The following is a 20,881-nucleotide window of genomic DNA, read 5'->3' as shown; positions in this document are numbered from 1 at the left end:
GGAAACACAGCTCAACAATCTGTCACTCAGTCATCCACAATGCACTGGAGAAAGGTAAAGCTCCAGAGCACATACAATTCATCTACGACATCATTGTGTGGGGCCAAACGGGTGAGGAGGTCTTTGAGAAAGGTAACAAAATCAAAGGTCAAAGGACCTGCCAGAGAAATTCAGTTTCTGGGAGTGCGGTGGCAGGATGGTCGCCATCACATTCCACAGGATGTGATAAACAAAGTCTCCACCATGACAGTTCCCACAAATATGATGGACACTCTATCTTTCCTGGGTGCAGTGGGATTTTGGAGACTATACATTCCTGGATTAAGTCAAATTGTCAAACCTCTGCATCATGTGACTCATAAGAGAAACAATTTTGAGTAGGGACCTGAATAACAAGCAGCCTTTGATCAGATCAAGTGAGAAGTAGTCCATGCAGTGGGCTTGGGACCTGTGCAATCTGGTCCGGACATTAAGAACGTTCTGTACACGGCTGCGAGTGACAATGGTCTGTTGAGAACTGGCTGGGAAATGGGGGGCACAAGCCCCTAATAGCATGTACAATTAAGCCTTGGATGTGAGACGTGAGTGTATTGGAACTGCAGTAAACCACAGCGCTGTGTGTGAAGAAGCTCAGAGGAATTTGTCCTTGAGCCTTCTGATAAACAGTGTCTGTGGGGCTGTGTGCAAAGTAGAAGGGAAGTAGGGTGGAATATGCAAATTCCAGTACTTAGGTGCACTAAAAATGCTTTTGCAGTAACCGCAAATAGGGAAGATTATGCATATTCAAATATTTAGATGTGCCAAATCCTAAGGAAAAGTATCACATTGTGTGTTGTATGTGTTTCACACTTCTCACCCTAACTGAAAAATATGTGCTTTGTAACTTGGAGTCTGATGCTCTCAATAAAGAATTGGAGCTTGGATAGCTTAGCTCATATTGGGCTGTCTCTAGCTTTCCTGTCCCTTCCCACGAGTGGCACTCAAACACCCTGCAACTCTGGACCTCCCTGTGCTGTGATCAGGTTGTTTTTTTCTTCTTCTTCCTGCAGGACTTTTTTTACCTATTGGATCTGTGCCGCAGAGCCCCCCCGCCAATCTACTCTGTTGGGACCTGCACAGCAGGACTGCTTGCCCCGTGCCGCTGATTCAACAACGACCGACTGGACCCCCTCCCGACCCAACCCCCATCCTGCTGCAACAGCGAAGCTGTGTTTCTGAAGAGGAGATGTTCCGGCCGTGCGGGAGGAAGGCAGCAAAGTGGGCTCTGATTCCTACTGGCTGCGGCAGCGTATAGCGTGACGACGCGGGATGCAGAGGTTACCGGATGGATATGGAGGTACCGTTTTTTTTCTTCTTACTCTTTTTATAAAAGCTGGAGTGACTTTTAGCCTATGGCTATGTGCTTGGGACCCCTTATACTTTGCTGAAGGAGAAAGCAGGACTTCCAAAGTCTGCTACAGAATGCGGTGTTAAACGGTGAATAAGCGGCTAGATCTTCAAGTACTGTGGTGAGTGACTGAAAGTACTATTCAGAAGTCTATGATGGAACACGATGATGCAAGCAACCCCCTGGGACATTCGATCTTTGCGCAGTTCAAACCTGCGACGTCGGCATCGGGTACACCTGTCCCAGTGGCTGCCACAGCAGCTCTGGTGCAACTAAGAATCCCACGCCGCCGACCGCACATGGAAGAGGAGGAACCAAGCCGAGAAAGTTTGGCAGCAGCGCAGCCGCCTCCATCTGCCTCACCCTTGACACCCCCAGACAGCTCCATTCCGTCATCTCAGGAACTTCCATTGCTGACTGATTCCTTTCCAACTCCACCACTATTGTTGGGTTACCCTGCAATCGCTGCAGACCCCCCCCGTGCCTCCACCGACAGTAACACAGGAAAAAGAAAAAAATGCCAGAGAGACAGAGGGATGACCATCAGAGAAGAAAAAGAAGTAGGAGCAACGAGGACAGCAACAGGGACTGTAGGAATGGGGGCTGAGAGACCGGACAGCTCAGACGAGCGACGAATCTGCTGCTAGGAATGCGAGCCTCCCTTCCCCCCCATCTCCCGGCGTTACCACCCTCCTCTGCCTCCCTCCCTCTCTCCCATCTTTTTCTTTCCCTTGCAGTTACTGCTGACGCAACTGTTCCATTCATAAAGGAACAGGCTCAATTTGTGATGGCTATTTCATAAATTGAAATCCTGATGATGTTTCTGGTTTTGATTATAATGAATCTTGGAGTTTGAGAGTTTACTGGATAAGATGTTACTTGTAATGGGATAAGTTTTAGAATACTTTTAGCAGGGTTTTTGTGATAGGACTTAAGTAATTAAAATAAAGTAATTAAAATAGAGTATGTTAAGTACTTGATAGCTGCACATGTTTAATAGTTAATATAATAGAATATCATAGTAAGTGTTGTTTTAAGTGTATAAGTTCTAATTTAAGATTCTTTTTCTTTTCTGGTACCAGAGTATTTTCAAAGGAGCTCCATGAATGTAATATCTTCTTGATTTTCTTTGTTTTTCCCTCAGTAATGATTCCATGGTTTCATTTCCTTCACTTCTTAGATTTTTTAAGTGGAAGGTGGTTTGCGGGAGAATTGTGGGGAAAACACGCGAGGCTGACTTGTAAAGATCAAGTGATTTATTGCTCAAATACGGAGATCCCCCTCCCGAAACTAAATTACCCACATAGATTCTTTATGAGGTTGCAGAGTAACATTTCAGAAAATGGCAAATAAAGAGAGTCTGTGCTTTTAAGAGTTCTTTGAGTCTTAGAAGTTATTCAGTCTTGATTTTAAGAGTTCATAAGTCACTCACTGTTCCAAGCCATTTAGCAGGGTTTGGAGCTTGGGCATTGTCCCTTCTTTTGTCAGGATCGAGCCCAGGCGGGCGGTCCGTCCTCCGCGGCCTTTGTATCAAGCGGGACGAACTGGAGCAGGGGCAGGAGCAAGGCAGGCAGGCAGGCAAGCAGGAAAGCAGGCTAGCAGGCGAGCAAGCGGAGCTCCCGATCAAGGCAGACACACCATTTTATAATGTTCAAAAGAGGTGTGCTCACCAGTTCAGGCGATTTTTATGTTATTTTTACAGATTGGTACAAAGTTATAATCAACCTGCACAATTGGATAATTCTTACCAAAACAACCTGTAAGACCACCCAAAGTTCGGCCCATCGACAGGTGGTCAGCGTGCATGAGAACCAAGGCCGGTAAAAGGTAAACATTGGCCAATGTTTTCTTTTTATCTTCACTAGGGAGAAAATTTCTCATGGGCACTGAAGACTGTTTTGGTTTTTCGATGCTTTTGGTTTACAATGTGAGATACTGTAGCATGCACAGCAAAGGCCCTACAAAAGAGCTTTGCTACACTCCATGACAAAGAGTATGTAAGATGATAATTGTAGGATTTTAGGATGTAAGGATAATGTAGAATATTTTAAAGATTTTTTTCTGTATATATAGATAGCACTAGGATTATGTATAACACAAAAAAAAAAGGAGGGGGAGAACAGAGAATAAAGGAAGGAGAATGAAGGAAAGGAGGGGAGAGGAGAGAGAAAGATTTTTTTTTTTTTTAATTTCTGTAGTTACATCATACAGACAAGGCCCATGGATTTGTTAGCCTAGGCAATGAGTGTGTTTGTATTCATTTTTGTGTTTGTTTGCATGCTTGTTAATTTATGTTCACAGTTTTTTGATGGAGATCAGCTTGTTTTAACCAGCCTGTTTTCTTAAAGTGAGCAGAAATCTTGCTCAGATGGCAGAATTGTGGCAAAATCTTGAAAGGAGTACTGAAATGATGATTGTGTGTGTATAGATTATAAGGCTTTGATTATGGTTAACAAAATTAGGTATTTTCATGAGTTTTCAGTGATTCTGGTTTAATGGAATGGGTAACAGCAAAATAGAGATTCAGTTTAGCACGTGTTGTAAAGGCCAAAACCCACTTAATTGGCACAGATGGCGATGTGCTTGTTATCTTTTTGCAAGGGCCCTTCAAAAAGTGAGAACCATTGCCTTAAATTCTTAAAGCAAATAATGGACTGTGGGAAACAGGCTTAATAGAATAGCGTGAGAGCAACATCTAGGGCATATATTTGTATCATATGCAGAGATTTGTAGTTCTTAAGAACAATAGACAGACGCAGCACATAGTTAAGGAGTGTAATGAAGACATCAAGATTTCTGAGAACTATAGAGTGAATCCAGAACTATGGGAGTTTGGGAAAGAATACTGGACAACTGGTACATCTGCGAATCTACTACATTGATTGCTACACAGAGCCAACGAAGATGTGGCACACATGTGCTCTCCGGTGACTGTGAAGTTCGTCTGGACTCTTGGACTTTTGAACAAAATGACTTTCTATCGCATGCAGAAAAAGCTTTTAGGATTGTTAACTAAGCCTGTCAATCTCGACTTTTGTCTAAGTCTACAATCAATTACTGCACTATTAGGTGGCTGGCTAGAATCTTTACTCCTTGGTGCTTATGGAGCAATTGATATGATGTATTTGAAAGAAAAAATTGGCCCATTGTTGTAGAATTAACGGGACCCCAAAAGCATTATCCCCTGATGTGTTTTTAATTTGTGGAGATAGAGCCTGGCAAGGTATTCCAAGTAAGGCCTATGGTGGTTCCTGTTATTTAGGTAAACGTAGTTTGTTCGCCCCCTCATCAGAGGGACTGGTTAAACATCCCAAAAACTGTAAAACACAGTAGGTCTAGACGCACTCTTCAACACCTTAAGAGCGACTGTTGTGCTAGTTAGAAGCAAGCTGGAATGTTTTGGTAAAAGAACTTGATAACAGGCAGTGGAATGAAAAACATGGTGTCTCCTTCTCTCACAGTTACGCTGAGAACTCTGGGAAGAAGAAAGACTTTTTCTCCATTTTTGTCTTTCACTTCTGCCTTTGCCTTCAGACCTAGACACATCTCATTAACCTTGCTCCTACTAACCTTGCTCCCTAACCTCTTGGCCGCACCTCTCTTCTTCCTGAGAACTGGGGTAAGGTTGAGAGGGCCGGGGGAGGTGTTGGGGTGGTTTGAAAGCCCCTCCTGGGGACTCAGGTTTCTGGGAGGGGAGTTGTGCTTTTGTATTGTTTATCCTTTGTATATTTCTGTATATAACTGTATATATTGTAAATAGCTGCTTGTAAATTCTGCTAGCTGTAAATAAATTGCTTCATCTATATTCCCAGGGTCCGTCTGAGTTAGCTGGGGCAAATACAAAGTGTGGGGGGGCGGGTAAGAGCCCAAACCATCACAACTGTAAAGATGATGTAGAACTATGGTCCTTTGCAGCAAAAGTGTTTGCTTCATCTTTTGCACCAGGAGTGGCACCTGCGCAGGCCTTAAGGCAGCTAGAGAAACTATCTTGTTGGCCAATCAAGCAAGCTGATATTATCACCAATATCCTGAAACAGCTATTGTATCATCAGAATAGTTTTAGACATGCTTTGCTTCAAAATAGAGCCACTGTTGATTTTCTTTTGCTTGCTCAGGGTCATGGCTCTGAGGATTTTGAAGGAATATATTGCTTTAACTTGTCAGATCATAGTGAATCAATTCACAAGAAGCTGGCGTGGTTAAAGTAACATACCCAAGAAATTGTAAGGGATGACAATCCATTTTATGGATGGTTAAGATCTCTGTTTGGAAATTTATCATCTTGGTTGATAGGCTTAATGGAGGATGCCCTGAGGATTTTTGGGGATGTTGGTTTTGCTATTAATGGTATTGGGAATAGCTTTTGCTTGTATTATGAAAGGAGTTCATGAAGTGACATCCAAGGTCTTGATTTTACAAAAAGAAAAAAGTGGAATTTGTTGGGAACTGGCTGGAAAATGGGGGGCACAAGCCCCTGGAAGTGTGTACAATCAAGCCTTGGACGTGAGGTGTGAGTGTATTGGAACTGCAGTAAACCACAGCGCTGTGTGTGAAGAAGCTCAGAGGAATTTGTCCTTGAGCCTTCTGATAAACAGCTTCTGTGTGTCTGTGTGCAAAGTAGAAGGGAAGTAGGGAGGAATATGCAAATTCCAATACTTAGGTGCACAAAAATGCTTTTGCAGTAACCGCAATTAGGGAAGATTATGCATATTCAAATAGTTAGATGCGCCAAATCCTAAGAAAAAGTATCACATTGTATTCTGTATGTGTTTCACACTTCTCACCCTAACTGAAAAATATGTGCTTTGTAACTTGGAGTCTGATGCTCTCAATAAAGAATTGGAGCTTGGATAGCTTAGCTCATTGTAGTGGAAGGTTGCACAGGCCTTAAATGGCTATGTTTACAAACCTATTCATGCCCAGACATGTTGTCCCCCCGAAAGGGTATTACCCTGCCTAAACTTGGGGTAAACAAGTAAAGGGGACAATGGGACACAATAGCCTTGGTGCCTTCCAGTCTGGGTTGCCCCCTCAAAGGTTGAAGTAAACACGTTACATAAGCTCATGCGCCTAGGGTGGGGAACCCACCTGAGTCCTCTCCTTATTTGGGGGTACCGGACCCTCGGACTTCACCTTATTTGGTATGTTTTGGCCTGTTGCCAAGCCCTCATTGGACAGAATTGTGGCCCAAAGACCATCAATCGCGGGGTCAAAACTCATAAAAAGGGACAATACAGTGTCCCTGCTACCTACCTACCCCTCTCTCTCGCATCTTGCTTTTGCGGAGGGCAGGAATTAATTCGTGGCCAAGTTGGGAATTTATCAAAAATAGTTATTTTTTATTTTCCCAAAAACCCGCCCCCACAACTATATATACAAAGATTAATTTAGTTTGATAAGCAGATTCAGTTGCATGAGAATTAATCTACCAGGATACCATCAATAATCTGACTATATTGGAAGTCAGAAGTTGGAAAAGGCGTCGGCTATTAATTAATAGCGGTTTCTTACTAAATTAAGCTAAGCCAAATAACTCACTCAGGCTGACTCATGCGGTCTGTGTTCCTCCTCCAGCAGCTGCAGGTGAATCGTTAACGGTCGTTAAGGGTCGTTAGGCACACAAAGGTGTCAGTAGGAAAGCAAATTCCTGAAGGTCTCTGCAGTCCAGCCGAGGGGAGTGTGTGAGGTCAGGCAGACACATACGTCCAGGCACGGGCAAAATCCAAAGCGGGAACCCCAAAGGCAGGAAGACCCCCATTATTTATAAACTTTGCTAGACAAAGGGCAGAGTTACCACACCTTAGGCGCGAAAGCGCATGGCCAATCCCAGCCTGGCTCCAGCGTGGGAACTCACGGGGCAGTCGTCCCCCCCTTCACGGCTGCAGGGCAGGCGAGGGGGGGGGAAACCAGACGGCTTTTCCCCTTTCCCCCCGAAGTCCGGGCAGGAGAGGAATTTAGGGGTACAGGACTCCAGGACATCCCACCCCGGTGGTAATGAGCATCTTTGTCTAGAACTTGAGTGATAGGTGATCCCCCTTCAGTTAAGTAACCTATTGATATATATATATAGCTTAGCCTTTTCCAACATTAACAATATGTAACACATTAATCGCCCCAACAATATTTAACAATACTTAACAAGGCTTAACAATAGCCCCAAACAGTATTAAATAAAGCTACACAGTCAATTTGAAGATTGCTCTGTTCCTGGTAGAGCAACCAAGTTCATGGCTGAGCCTTAGATGCTCTGAGTCCATGGCTGGAGGTCACAGTCCGTGGGTCCAGATGCCATCATCCACTGGCCACCCTGGTGATATGACTCCATCTCTTGTGTAGCTGGCTCTCCCTTTCCCAGGTGCTGGTCAGGTGGTCAGGAACTGGTCCTCTGCCTCGACCTTAACCTGTAAGGAGACAAAACCTGCCTTGGCCTATAAAGGCCAGGCTTGACAATTAATAATTGGGGACGATCCACCGTCCACTGATCCGGTGGCCTTTTCCATTTGCATCTAGGGCTTCCCAGGCATATAAGCCTCTGGGTTTACCCAGTGTCGTTGGCACCACCTCTATAGAGGGTAGCCTGACAAGCACAGGTTGGCCCACTTGCATCTGGGACAAGGATTTATCCTTAATTCCCCCTGGCACAAGGTCACTGTCCACTACTGGCTCAGCTGGGCAGAAGGCCTTAATCTTGGGGCTTCCATAGCTTCCCCAACGATTATTGACTGTAAAGACTGCTTGGGCCAAACGCGAGTCCCAGCCACCCTTAGACACATTTGCATGTCTTTTTATCAGGCCATTTGCCCTCTCGACAATGCCATTTGCCTGGGGGTAATACGGGGTATGAAACACTCATTTTACCCCTTCACTACGTGCCCAGTCTTGCACTGAGGTTGCAGTGAAGTGCGATCCATTGTCGCTCTGGATGCACTCAGGCATTGGCAAGATGCCGAACCAGTGTTTGAGAGTCTCAACGGTTTGAGCTCCCGAGGCTGCACTGGTGGCAGTGGCCATGGTTAGACCAGAGACCACTTCTACGCCAACCAGTATGTATTTTTTTCCATGTGATGGCTTGAGGGGTCCCACATAATCCACCTGCCAGGTGTTCCAGAGACTTTTGTCCTGGCGGATATGCTGGGCTGGTGCAAGGCTCCGCAGGTCCGGTCGAGCTGAATGCTGACTCCCGGGGCTCGTAAGGATCAGGCCCCTGCCTGTAACGGTGCCGTCTCGAGCTGGTTGTTTGCGGTGCGAATGCTCTGTGTGTGTGTGTGTGTGTGTGATCAGCGATCAGGGTATCGAGCAAAAGAGGTGCAAGTAGAGCAGGGTAGAGAGCGAGGGGCTCAGTTAAGTTAAGGTGCAAGAGGTGCAAGTAGATATTTTTTTTATAGTATTTTAGAAGAGGTGTGTTCAACCAACTCAGGCAGACTTGCGTTAGCTTTACAGATTTGTACAAAGTTATAATCAACTTATACAATTGGCTAATTCTCACCAAAAACAACTTATGGAACCACCCAGGGGTCAGCCCCCAGCAGATGTTTGTCGAGTGGTCACCATGTCTGAGGATTCGAACCTTTTTTCCAAAACATAGCCATGTTTATGTCTTTTGTTTCTCCGAGAGAGAGATTCTCCCAAGGCCTGTACGTCTGCTGGTACAGCAGCTACGTCAGTGCAAGCAGATAGAAAATACTGTTTTAACTTTTTCGATGGAAGGCCTCTGAGCCACAATTTTGTAGAGCAAAAGGGCTCTGCTCCCTTCCATGACAAGCTCCAAATGAGATGCGTGGTCATCCACTGGGTTTCTGGGGTTGTAGCTACAGAGGTTCAGAGGCAAATTACACCCCAACAGAGAAAGAGATACCAGCAGCCTATGAACTGGATGTTCAAAGGCAAAGGTTCATCACCACATCATGCTACAGATGCAACCTAGTCCAAGAGGATGGTTTTGAATGGGTAATCCTGATTGACCTGGTCTGATGGAGGTGATCACCAACTGACCGGAAGACACAGACTGTACTGTTGGGAACTGGCTGAAGGAGAGGGGACACAAGTCCCTAGAAGCTTGTACAATCAAGCCTTTGACGTGAGGTCTGAGTGTATTGAAACACAGTTAAACCACAGCAGTGTATGTGAAGAAGCTCAAATGAATTTGTCCTTGAGCCTTCTGATAAACAAATTCTGTGGGACTGTGTCCAGATTAGGAGGGAAATTAGCTTCATCAGAATCTGCAAGTAGGAGGAACATGCAAATTCCAATCTTTAGATGTGCCAGTCACTAATTAGCAGTGCTGCATTGCATGCTGGGTTCACACTAACTGGGTTCACCCTGACCTAAAAGTTGATGCTCTGAAACTTGAAGCCTGATGCTCTCAATAAACCTCGGATTGTCTTGTAGCTCGCTCATATTGAGTCGTCTCTTGACTTTCCCGACCCCGCAAGTGGCACCCGAAAACCTGGAACTTTGGATACCCCCCCCCGCCACGACTACTTTGGACTTTTTCCTGCAGGACCTGCACCTCTGGACCTCGCCACTGGACCTGCGCCGCTGGAGCTGCATAGCTGGACCACGCTGCTGGACCCACGCCACTGGACTCGTGCCATTGGACCTGTGCTGCTGATCCTACGACGACCAACGACTGGACCCTCCCCATGACTGCTCTGGACCCCCACCCTGCTGCAATTTAAGCCATCTTTGAAAGGTATATACGGCCGAGCAGGCGGAAGGCAGCAAAGCGGACAAGAAGGTCGCTGGCTGCGAAGCTACTCTATGGATAAAGAGGTAGCTCTTTCTCTACTTATACGCATTTTAGAAAAGCAGGGTGTGGCGGTACCGAAAAAGAAGGTACCGGGACTTATAGCCTATGGTTATGCTAAAGGGTTCTTTAAGACCCCTGATAGTTACTTCGATGAAGACGAATGGCGACGCTTCGGTAATGCGCTATGGGACATGGTAAATGACAGGGAGAAAACGGTTAAGAACCTTGAGCTGCCGTGGAGAGAAACTATAAATGCTATTAAGAAATATAAGATGGAACAGGATTTAGCAGCTGTTGCCATTCGAAAGCTGCACAGTAATACTAACAACTCGGAGAGTCCCCCACCGAGTACGATTTTTGACCAGCTAAAGCCCATTGTTCCGCCATCAGGGATAGTGGTTCCTGTGACTTCTGCAGCAGCCGTGGCAGGTCTGGAGTGATCGGAAACGTCATCTCCGTCACCTCCCGATACCTCCACACTATCCTTGGAGGAAATTTCATCACTGGTTGAATGCCCTTCACCTCTGCCGCCCACTGAAGCCCCGCAATCCAGTGCCCCCTGCCCCCCCCCCCAACACTCCCCATCCCCCTGCCCCCTACCAAGAATGCTCTGTACCAAACCCATGAAACAGCTATAATTGACTTGGAACCTGAGGAGCAAGATGACAGCCTGGACTCAGGGTCCGATGACAAGACAGAGTATAAATGCAAACTTACAGAGCGTCTTATAAAGAAGAGATTTAAAGAAAAGGGGAAAATAGCAAAATTGAAAGAAGAGAAGAAACTGGCTTGCCCCATAACTGTTCAAGCACATGGAACTCTCACTAATACTCAGGATATCACACCACTTACCCATCCACCATGGGATGAAATAGCTCGTGATGCTGCTGCAGACGGGGACTGGGAAGCAGTTTCAAGCCTTGGTTCTGTGTTTACGGTTCCTGTAACAGTCCAGCAAGGACCGAATGGCCCTATTGCCACTCATACACCTTTAAACTGGAAACTGCTCACCCAATTAAGGAGCACTGTCTCCACCCATGGATTGCACACAGTGAACCTGTCAGACAAATGCTGAATTATATTTGGGGATCATCTCTCTTATGTGCAGAGCACATTAAAACCCTCTGTAGGTTGACTATGACCCCCTCCCAGACCACGGCTCTTGATCAGAGCTGGTGTGCACAAGCAACGAGAGTGGCCAGCTTACCACGCCAAAAAAGAGACCCTTTGTGTGGTGTCAATGTGGATCAGCTTTGTGGTTTCAGGTCGCTTTTTTGGAGTCAACGCACAACTACGATTCCCCGTTGCACTACACAGGACAATGATGGATATATCTCGTATGGCCATATCAGCAGTTCCATCTGAGCGACATACACCCCTATATGTCTCTCTTAAACAGGGCATGGACAAATCCTATGCCTCCTTTGTTGATAGGCTGGTTGCTGCGTTAAATGGAACTAAAGATATGACTGAGGAAATGAAGTTACATCTTTTAAGGACTTTGGCTTTTGAAAACGCCAATGCAAAAACTAAAAGTGTACTGATGAACCTCCCCCGGAATTCATCAGTGGAAGAAATGCTTGAAAGAGTATCCCGCTTACCAACCACTGATTCATAAGCCTACGTGGTAGATGCCTCGGAAAAAAACATAGACAAGCAGACTCAGGTCTTGGCAGCAGCTCTGACCCCTTTATACCCACCACGCCCATGAGAATTACAATATTCTTCTACCATTTCTTCTAGCATTTGCCTCAGGTGTGGGTGTCCCGGTCATCTACGTAAAACATGCCCTGCCACATTGGTATGGTGCAAGAACTGCAACGACAACAATCACACAACCAAGACTTGCCAAATGTCGGGAAACTGGAGATTCAGCATGCCAAACAGCTGCGCTATGAAACAAGTGGCTGCTCAAACTTCCAACTCAAACCAGCTACAACCAGCAGCCTCAGGCTGGATTTGGCAACAGCAGTAGACGTTACGCTCACTGACACCCATCCACAAAAGATTCCAACCCCCATAAAAGGCCCGATAATTCTTAACAATCAAGCGTATGGAGCCTTGCTTTTGGGATGATCGTCATTGAGTTTAAAAGGACTCTTTATTTTGCCCGGACTCATTGATGCAGATTTTGCTGGGACAATTCAAATCATTGCTCAGGCAAACTTCCCACCAGTCTACACACCGGCAGGCAGCAAGATTGCCCAGCTCATACCACTACCTAACTCATCAACCGGTCTTACTCTTGCATCTCGAACCGCACATGGGGAACAAGGCTTTGGATCCACAGGAGAACTAGCAATGTTAACCATGCCTATGGGCCAAAGACCAGTAGTTTCAGCAGAATTCTCCAATGGGCAACTGAAGCTACATCTCAAAGCTCTATTGGACACTGGAGCAGACATTTCCATCATGACAGCACAAAAATGGCCTCCTTCCTGGCCAACCAGAGATTCCATTAATGGTGTGGAAGGGGTAGGTGGAGCAGTAGCAGTAAGAAGAAGTGACCAGCACATTTTTATAATGATTGATAATCGCACTGCCTCTTGTTTTATAACAATTATGCCACTGCCCCCAGGAGTCAATGCCTTGATTGGAAGGGATGTTCTAGACCAACTGGGAATGGTGTTGACTACTGACAATCAGGATTTTTGTTAGCAGCCACTGCTCCACAGTCTTTCCCTATTCCTCTCAAGTGGATAACTGATCAACCCGTTTGGGTAGAACAGTGGCCGCTGACACAAGAAAGACTGCTTAAGGCTGAGGAGCTAGCACAGGAATACTCTGATTTTCATAATCCTGAAGAAATCAGGGAAATACCATCTTTTACATGACTTACGGGTGGCCAATGCCCAAATGCAAGATATGGGCGCACTCCAACCAGGACTGCCCACATGTCATGGAGGGTAGCAAAGCTCCTTTAGCAAGGCCCCTGTTGTGAATGTTACAGTGTCTCACATTGAAGGCCAAAAGCAATCGTGAAACCAAAACAATATTTCTAGCCCATGAGAAGGTGTCATGGAGGGTAGCAGAAGCCCTTAGCAGGCCTCCCTGCTGTAAAAGTTGCAGTGTCTCACATTTTAAGCCAGAAGCATCGTAAACCAAAACAGTCCTTCAGCCCCATGAGAAAGTCTCTCCCTAGTCGAGATAAAAGGTAAACAATGGCCACTGTTTTGGCTAGGGGGAACGGCAGTTCTCATGCCCGCTCGACACCTGGTGTGGGCCGAACTTTGGGTGGTCCTACAGGTTGTTTTGGTAAGAACTGTCCAATTATATAGGTTAATTGTAATTTTGTGCCAATCTGTAAGAATAACGTAAAATAGCTTGGACTGGAGGGTTACACCTCTTTTGAACATTATAAAAATGGTGTGCCTTCCTGGATCGGGGCGCTTGCTGGCTTGAGCTTGCTGGTACCTGCTCCTACCGCTCGCTCGCTAGCCTGCCTGCCTGCCTCGCTCCTGACGCGGTGCCCTCACGTTCCTGATCGGCCCTGCCCGACGAGGGGCCCGCAGAGGACTGAAACCTGCTTGGGCCCGATCCTGACGAACAAAGGGACACCGCCCAAAACCTTCGAACTTTGCTGAACTGAACTACGAACAGTGAGTAAATTGGAGAAAGAACTCTTTACCTAAAGACTGAGTAACTTTAAAGACTCAAAGGAACTCTAAAGAAATCACAGACTCTCTTTTATCTGCTATTTTCTGAACTGTTATTTTACAACTTCAATCCAAAAGAACTCACGTGGGGAATTTAGTTCGGGAGGGGGATCTCCGTGTTTGAGCAATAAATCACTTGAAAATCCACAAGTGAGTCTCCACGTATTTTCCCCACAACCTCCCAAACTACCTTCCGTGACAGAAGGTTCCTCCCTAGTGAGGGTAAAAGGTAAACATGGGCCATGTTTTCGAGCAAAAGGCCTTGATTCCCATGTTTGCTGACATGGGCCGATCTCTGCGTGGTCCTACAGGTTGTTTATGGTAAGAATTGTCCAATTGTACAGATTGATTATAACTTTGTACCAACCTGTAAAAATAACGTAAAATCGCCTGAGCTGGTTGAACACACCTCTCTTGAACATTATAAAATGGTGTGTCTGCCTTGATCGGGAGCCTGCCTGCTCTCGCTCACTCTCGCTCCTGCGATCTCTCACCCTGCTGAACCTGCTTGCCACGAGACCAGCGGACGCCTGATCCTCCGAAGCCAGGGCTTGCCTGGGCCCGATCCTGCGGAGAGGTTTGGACAATGCCCTGAACTTCATAAACACTTCGAAACTCTGCTGAAACTGCTTTGAACAGTGAGTAACCAACAAACTTTTACTTAAAGACTGAGCAACTTATCAAGACTCAAAGAACTCTCTTTAAAACACAGACTCTCTTATTCGCCATTTTCTGCACCGTTACCTGCGACCGTGTATCAAAAGAATTTATGTGGGATAGTTTAGATAAGTTTTGGGGAAGGGGATTTTTCGTATTTTAGCAATAAATCATTTAATCTTTACAAGTCAGCCTCGCGTGTTTTCCCCATAAATTCTCCTAAACTGCGTTCCACGACACCACACCCTCAGTGTTACCTGAGAATTGGGATTTGCTCATCATAGATTTGAAGGACTGCTCCTTTACGATCAAGTTGCATCCCGATGATTGCCAAAGGTTTGCCTTTATGGTTCCCTCAATAAACAGACAAGCTCCTGCTAAGAGGTATGAATGGACAGTTCTCCTGCAAGGGATGAAAAATAGTCCAACATTGTGTCAACTATTCGTAGATGCAGCGCTTCAACCTTTGTGACAACTGTGGCCTAAAACTCTAATATACCATTACATGGACAATATTTTATTGGCTCAGGAGGAGCCTTACTCCAAACAAGAGAATCAACTAGAACAACAACTAGAACAGATGGGATTAAAGGTTGCTCCAGAGAAAGTACAAAAACAGGTCCCCTGGAAATATCTCGGATGGGAAATTACTCACAGTAAAATCAAACCACAAAAGCTCCAGCTCCACACTCAAATCAGCTCCTTGAACAACGCTCAGAAGCTGATGGGAGATATACAATGGTTGTGACCAGTAATTGAATTCTCTAATGAAGATTTAGCAATCTTACGCCCACTTCTGAAAGGAACCAACCTGGCCACATCCATCACTCTTTCACAGGAACAACGTGCAACCATTGACAAACTAGGCTGTCAAATAGCGGAAAGATGGGTGGATCGCTTCGATCCGGACTTACCTCTGGACCTTACCATATTGGCAGGACAACGTGCTTTGCTTGGGACTATCACCCAAGCAAAAACCAAAAGGGGGAGAATACTAGAGTCTTAGAATGGATTTTTATAACCATGCAACCTCGAACAACCATCCAGACAAAAGTAGAAGGCCTAGCAGACATAATTAGAAAAGGAAGACTGCGCATCCTGCAAATATCAGGGCAGGAACCAAAAATAGTGTTTCTGCCAATAAAAAGAGAACACCTTGAATGGATGCAACAGCAATCAGAAGAGTTACAATTAAGCCTGTTGACTCATCCTGGAAGTCTATGTGTCCAATCATTAACATCTCCAACTCTGAAATGGATAAGTCAGCAGGAGTGGGTTGCACCAAGCAAGTGATGTGAAAAACCAATACCAATAGGCATTACAGCTTTCACGGATGCAGGCAGAAAATCCCGGAAAGCAGTTATCACCTGGACAGAGGATAAACAGTGGCATCATCACCTGATTACAGGAACTCATTCAGATTCCCTTCAGACTTTAGAATTGCTCACTGTGGTTTCGGCTTTTTCGAGATGGTGAACAGCTCCACTTAATGTTGTGACTGATTCCCTATATGTTGCTGGCATTCTACATAGGATCGAGGATGATAGGTTAAGGGACGTACAGAATAAGCGGTTGTTTGAATTGTTACTTGCTCTACAAACAGCTATTACTCAAAGATCAGAACCATACTGTGTCATCCATATCAGAAGTCATAAGTGGGATATTGGTCTAGGAGAAGGCAATGATAGAGCAGATAAACTTGTAGCTATGCCTGTACTTTTAAACTATTTCACTTTTGGGAGAGAAGCCCATGCCACCTTCCACCAGAATGTGAAGGGATTACATAGGCAGTTTAGGATTACTATGGAGGAGGCTCGTGGGATTGTGAGAGCTTATCCAATTTGCAGTCATCATGGGCCAGGTTTAGGAATAGGGGTCAATCCGAGAGGACTAAAGGCGTTGGAGTTATGGCAGATGGACGTAACCCATGTTCCTGAATTTGGCAGGCAAAAATATGTAACATTACAATTGATACCTTTAGCAAATTCATATGGGCAACTGCCCAAACAGGAGAAAGAGTGATACATGTAATTAAACATCTTACCACCTGTTTTGCTGTGATGGGAATATCACAAGCCGCTAAGACAGACAATGGATCAGCATATGCCAGCAATGGGGTTAGAAAGTTCTTTCAACAATAGGGAGTGCGACTTACCCGAGGGATCCCTAATTCACCCACTAGTCAAGCAATAGTAGAAAGAGCGAATCAAACATTGAAAATATACTTACAAAAGTTTAGTGATGTCAGGGATCCCAGTGAAAGCTTAAGACACTCTTCATGCTCAATCATTTATGTATTTTTTCAGAGCAAGAAAAGCCCCCGGCCCAGATACACACGAAACCTTTTAAGATCCATCAGAATAAACCCATGTTGGTACATTACAGAAATCCAAGGACTGGGCTGTGGGAGGGACAGGCTGAGGTACAGTATATGGGTAGAGGTTATATGTCTGTGATTACCCCAACAGGGCCTTTGTGGGTTCCATCAAAATGGACCTCAGGATGATGACCCTGGCATTCCTCCCAATAGCAACAGCGGTCCTGATAGAGATTAACAAAAGAACAAAGCTCTGGGTAACTTGGGCAAACAGGACTGGTAACCTCGAATTTTGTCTAAGCTTACAATCAACTACTGCACCATTCAAGACATGCCTAGTGGGAATTCCAGAATTTAATGATAATGATTTTAGAAAGTACAGCACTGGAAATTGTACAGGAAGTGTATCAGAATGTGCAGTAGAGTTGATTTCCGGCTCAAATAATAGTCTTCTTTGGGACCCCCAGGAGTTGGAATTATTAGGATCACAAGCAATTGGGAATGTGTCTAAGGGCTGGAGTCAAACTTGTTTTGTTTTTGGAGATAGGTTTGCAGGTATGAATGGGATAGGAACAGACCTTAACAAGATGGTAGGGGTACCTTGGAGAAAGCATTGGGATAAGTCAAGATGGACAGATGTCATACCTGGTCCTGAATATCAACCCTTTAAAACTAAAACATCAGAGTTCTGTGGCCTGAATGATACCGTAGGTGGGTGGCTAGGATCTTTACCTCTTGGTGCTTATGGAGCAATTGACATGATGTATCCAAAAAGAAAATTGGCCCATTGTTATGGAATAACAGGACCCCAAAAGCATTACCCCCTGATGTGTTTTTAGTTTGTGGAGATAGAGCCTGGCAAGGTATTCCAAGTAAGGCCTATGGTGGTCTCTGTTACTTAGGTAAACTTAGTTTTTTCGCCCCTCATCAAAGGAACAGGTTAAGTATCCCCAAAATTTAAAAAAAATAGTAGGTCTAGATGCTCTCTTTGCCACCTTAACAGTGACTATAAAGATTATGTAGAACTATGGTCCTTTGCAGCAAAAGTATTTGCTTCATGTTTTGCACCAGAAGTGGCAGCCACACAGACCTTAAGGCAGCTAGAGAAACTAGCTTGTTGGTCAATCAAACAGGTCAATGTCACCACCAATATCTTGAATCAGTTATTTATATGATTTGAATGGTCTTAGACATGCTTTGCTTCAAAATAGAGCTGCTATTGATTTTCTTCTACTTGCTCAGGGTCATGGCTGTGAGGATTTTGAAGGTATGTGTTATTTTAACCTGTCAGATCACAGTGAATCAATTCACAAGAAGTTGGCATGGTTAAAAGAAAATACTCAAAAAATTGTAAGGGATGATAACCCATTTGACGGATGGTTAAGATCTCTGTTTGGAAATCTATCACATTGGTCGATAGGCTTAAAAAAGGAGGCCCTGAGGATTTTAGGTATATTAGTTTCAGTATCAATAGTATTGAGAATAGTTTTGCTTGCATTATGAAAGGAATTCATGAAGTGACATCCAAGGCCTTGATTGCACAAAAACAAAAAGGGGGAACTGCTGGGCACTGGCTGAAGGAGAAGGAACACGAGTCCCTAGAAGCTTGTACAATCAAGCCTTTGACGTGAGGTCTGAGTGTACTGAAACATAGTTAAGCCGCAGCAGTGTACGTGAAGAAGCTCAAAGGAATTTGTCCTTGAGCCTTCTGATAAACAAATTCTGTGGGACTGTGTCCAGGTTAGGAGGGAAATTAGCTTCAGCAGAAACCGCAAGCAGGAGGGCCATGCAAATTCCAATCTTTAGATGTGCCAGTCACTAATTAACAGTACTGCATTGCATGCTGGGTTCACACTAACTGGGTTTGCACTAACCTAAAAGTTGATGCTCTGAAACTTCAAGCCTGATGCTCTCAATGAACCTCGGATTGTCTTGTAACTAGCTCATTGTCACGGAAGGTAGTTTGGGAGGTTATGGGGAAAATACGTGGAGACTCACTTGTGGATTTTCAAGTGATTTATTGCTCAAACACGGAGATCCCCCTCCCGAACTAAATTCCCCACGTGAGTTCTTTTAGGATTGAAGTTGTAGAATAACATTTCAGAAAATAGCAGATAAAGGAGAGTCTGTGATTTCTTTAGAGTTCTTTTGAGTCTTTAAAGTTATTCAGTCTTTAGGTAAAGAGTTCTTTCTCCGATTTACTCACTGTTCCGTAGTTCAATTAGCAGGATTCGAAGTTTGGGCAGTGTCCCTTTGTTCGTCAGGATCGGGCCCAAGCAGCTTCAGGCCTCTGCAGGCCCCTCGTTGGGCGGGGCCGATCAGGAGTGAGAGGTCGCCGCGGCAGGAGCAAGGCAGACAGGCAGGCTAGCGAGCGAGCAGGCAGGAGCAGGTACCAGCAAGCTCAAGCAAGCACGCTTCAGATCCAGGAAGGCACACCATTTTTATAATGCTCAAAAGAGGTGTAACCCACCAGTTCAGGCTACTTTACATTATTCTTACAGATTGGCACAAAGTTATAATCAATCTATACAATTGGAGAATTCTTACCAAAACAATTTCTAAGACCACCCCAAGCTCAGCCCACACCAGGTGTCGAGCGGGCATGAGAACTGCCGTTTCCCCTAACCAAAACAGTGGCCATTGTTTACCTTTTATCTCGACTAGGGAGAGACTTTCTCACGGGGCTGAAGGATTGTTTTGGTTTTGCGATGCTCTTGGCATTAATGTGAGACACTATAACTTTCACAACAGGGAGGCCTGCTAAGGGCTTCTGCTACCCTCCATGACACTCATATTGAGTCATCTCTTGACTTTCCCGACCCCGTGCTGTACCAAACCTCCAGAGGAGAAAATAACCCATGCTGAAGAAGCTCCTCCCTATGGTGATCTCTCTGATCAGGAAAAGAACTATGGTTTGTTCACAGATGGTTCCTGTCATCTTGTTGGGAACAAGCAAAGATGGAAGTCATCAGTCTGGAGTCCTACCAGGAGAGTTACCGAAGCGAGAGATGGAGAAGGAGAATCCACTCAGTTCGCTGAGGTAAAAGCTGTCCAGCTTGCTCTTGATGTGGTTGAAGGTCAAAATTGGCCTATCCTTTACCTCTACACCCACTCATGGATTGTAGCCAATGCTCTATTAGGTTGGCTGAAGGACTGGAAAAAGAATGGTTGGCAGAGGAAAGGAAAGCCTATCTGGTGTGCTGATCTATGGCAGGACATTGATGCATTACTGGAGAGAATTCTGGTGAAGGTGCGGAACGTAAACACACACATGCCGAACAGCAGAGCTACTGAGGAACACCAACACAACCAGCAGGCAGACCAAGCTGCTAAAATTTCTCAAGTTGATACAAACTGTTATGTTGACCTTGATTGGAAACACTGACGTGAACTTTTCTTAGCTCGGTGGGCCCATGACTCGTCTAGACATCAAGGCAGAGATGGAACATACCAATGTGCTTGTTATAGGTCAATTGACTTATGTGTGGACACTATCACCCAAGTCATCCATGACTGTGACATTTGTGCTGCTATTAAGCAGGCTAAGCGAATCAAGCCCTTATGGTATGGTGAGCAATGGTCAAAGTACAAGTATGGTGAAGTGTGTAGATTGACTACATCACTTTACCTCGATCTCATTCTGGCAAGCAGTATGTGCTAATGATGGTAGAGGCCAGCACCGGATGGCTGGAAACCTATCCAGTTCCACATGCTACTGCACATAATTGCACCAGGTGTGAGCAGGTGAACTTTCTGCTCACTTTGGTTGCAGAATTGAAAGATGAGGTGGCTGAGCTGAAGGATGAAGTATCTAGGCTCAGGTTGATAAGGGAAAACGAAAGGGAGCTGGATCTGTGGGAGCAGGCTCTGCAGATCGCCCCTGATAAGGGAACTGCCCCTGGAAACAGGGAGGGATGGATACAAATCCCTGTCAAAGGCAGTAAGAGAAGTCCACCCCGGCCCTCTCCTCCTCTTCCACTGCCCTTGTATAACAAGTATGAGGCGCTTCATGAAGAGAGCAGGGAGGATGGGAGGGCTCAGGAGCATCCAGCCAGGATGCCTAGGGTGGAGCAGTCCCCACCAACTGTGGTTTCTAGCTCCGCAAAAAACAAGAA

This window comes from Pogoniulus pusillus, assembly GCF_015220805.1.
Source record: "Pogoniulus pusillus isolate bPogPus1 chromosome W unlocalized genomic scaffold, bPogPus1.pri SUPER_W_unloc_1, whole genome shotgun sequence".
Taxonomy (NCBI): domain Eukaryota; kingdom Metazoa; phylum Chordata; class Aves; order Piciformes; family Lybiidae; genus Pogoniulus; species Pogoniulus pusillus.
This window is presented reverse-complemented; position numbering follows the sequence as displayed.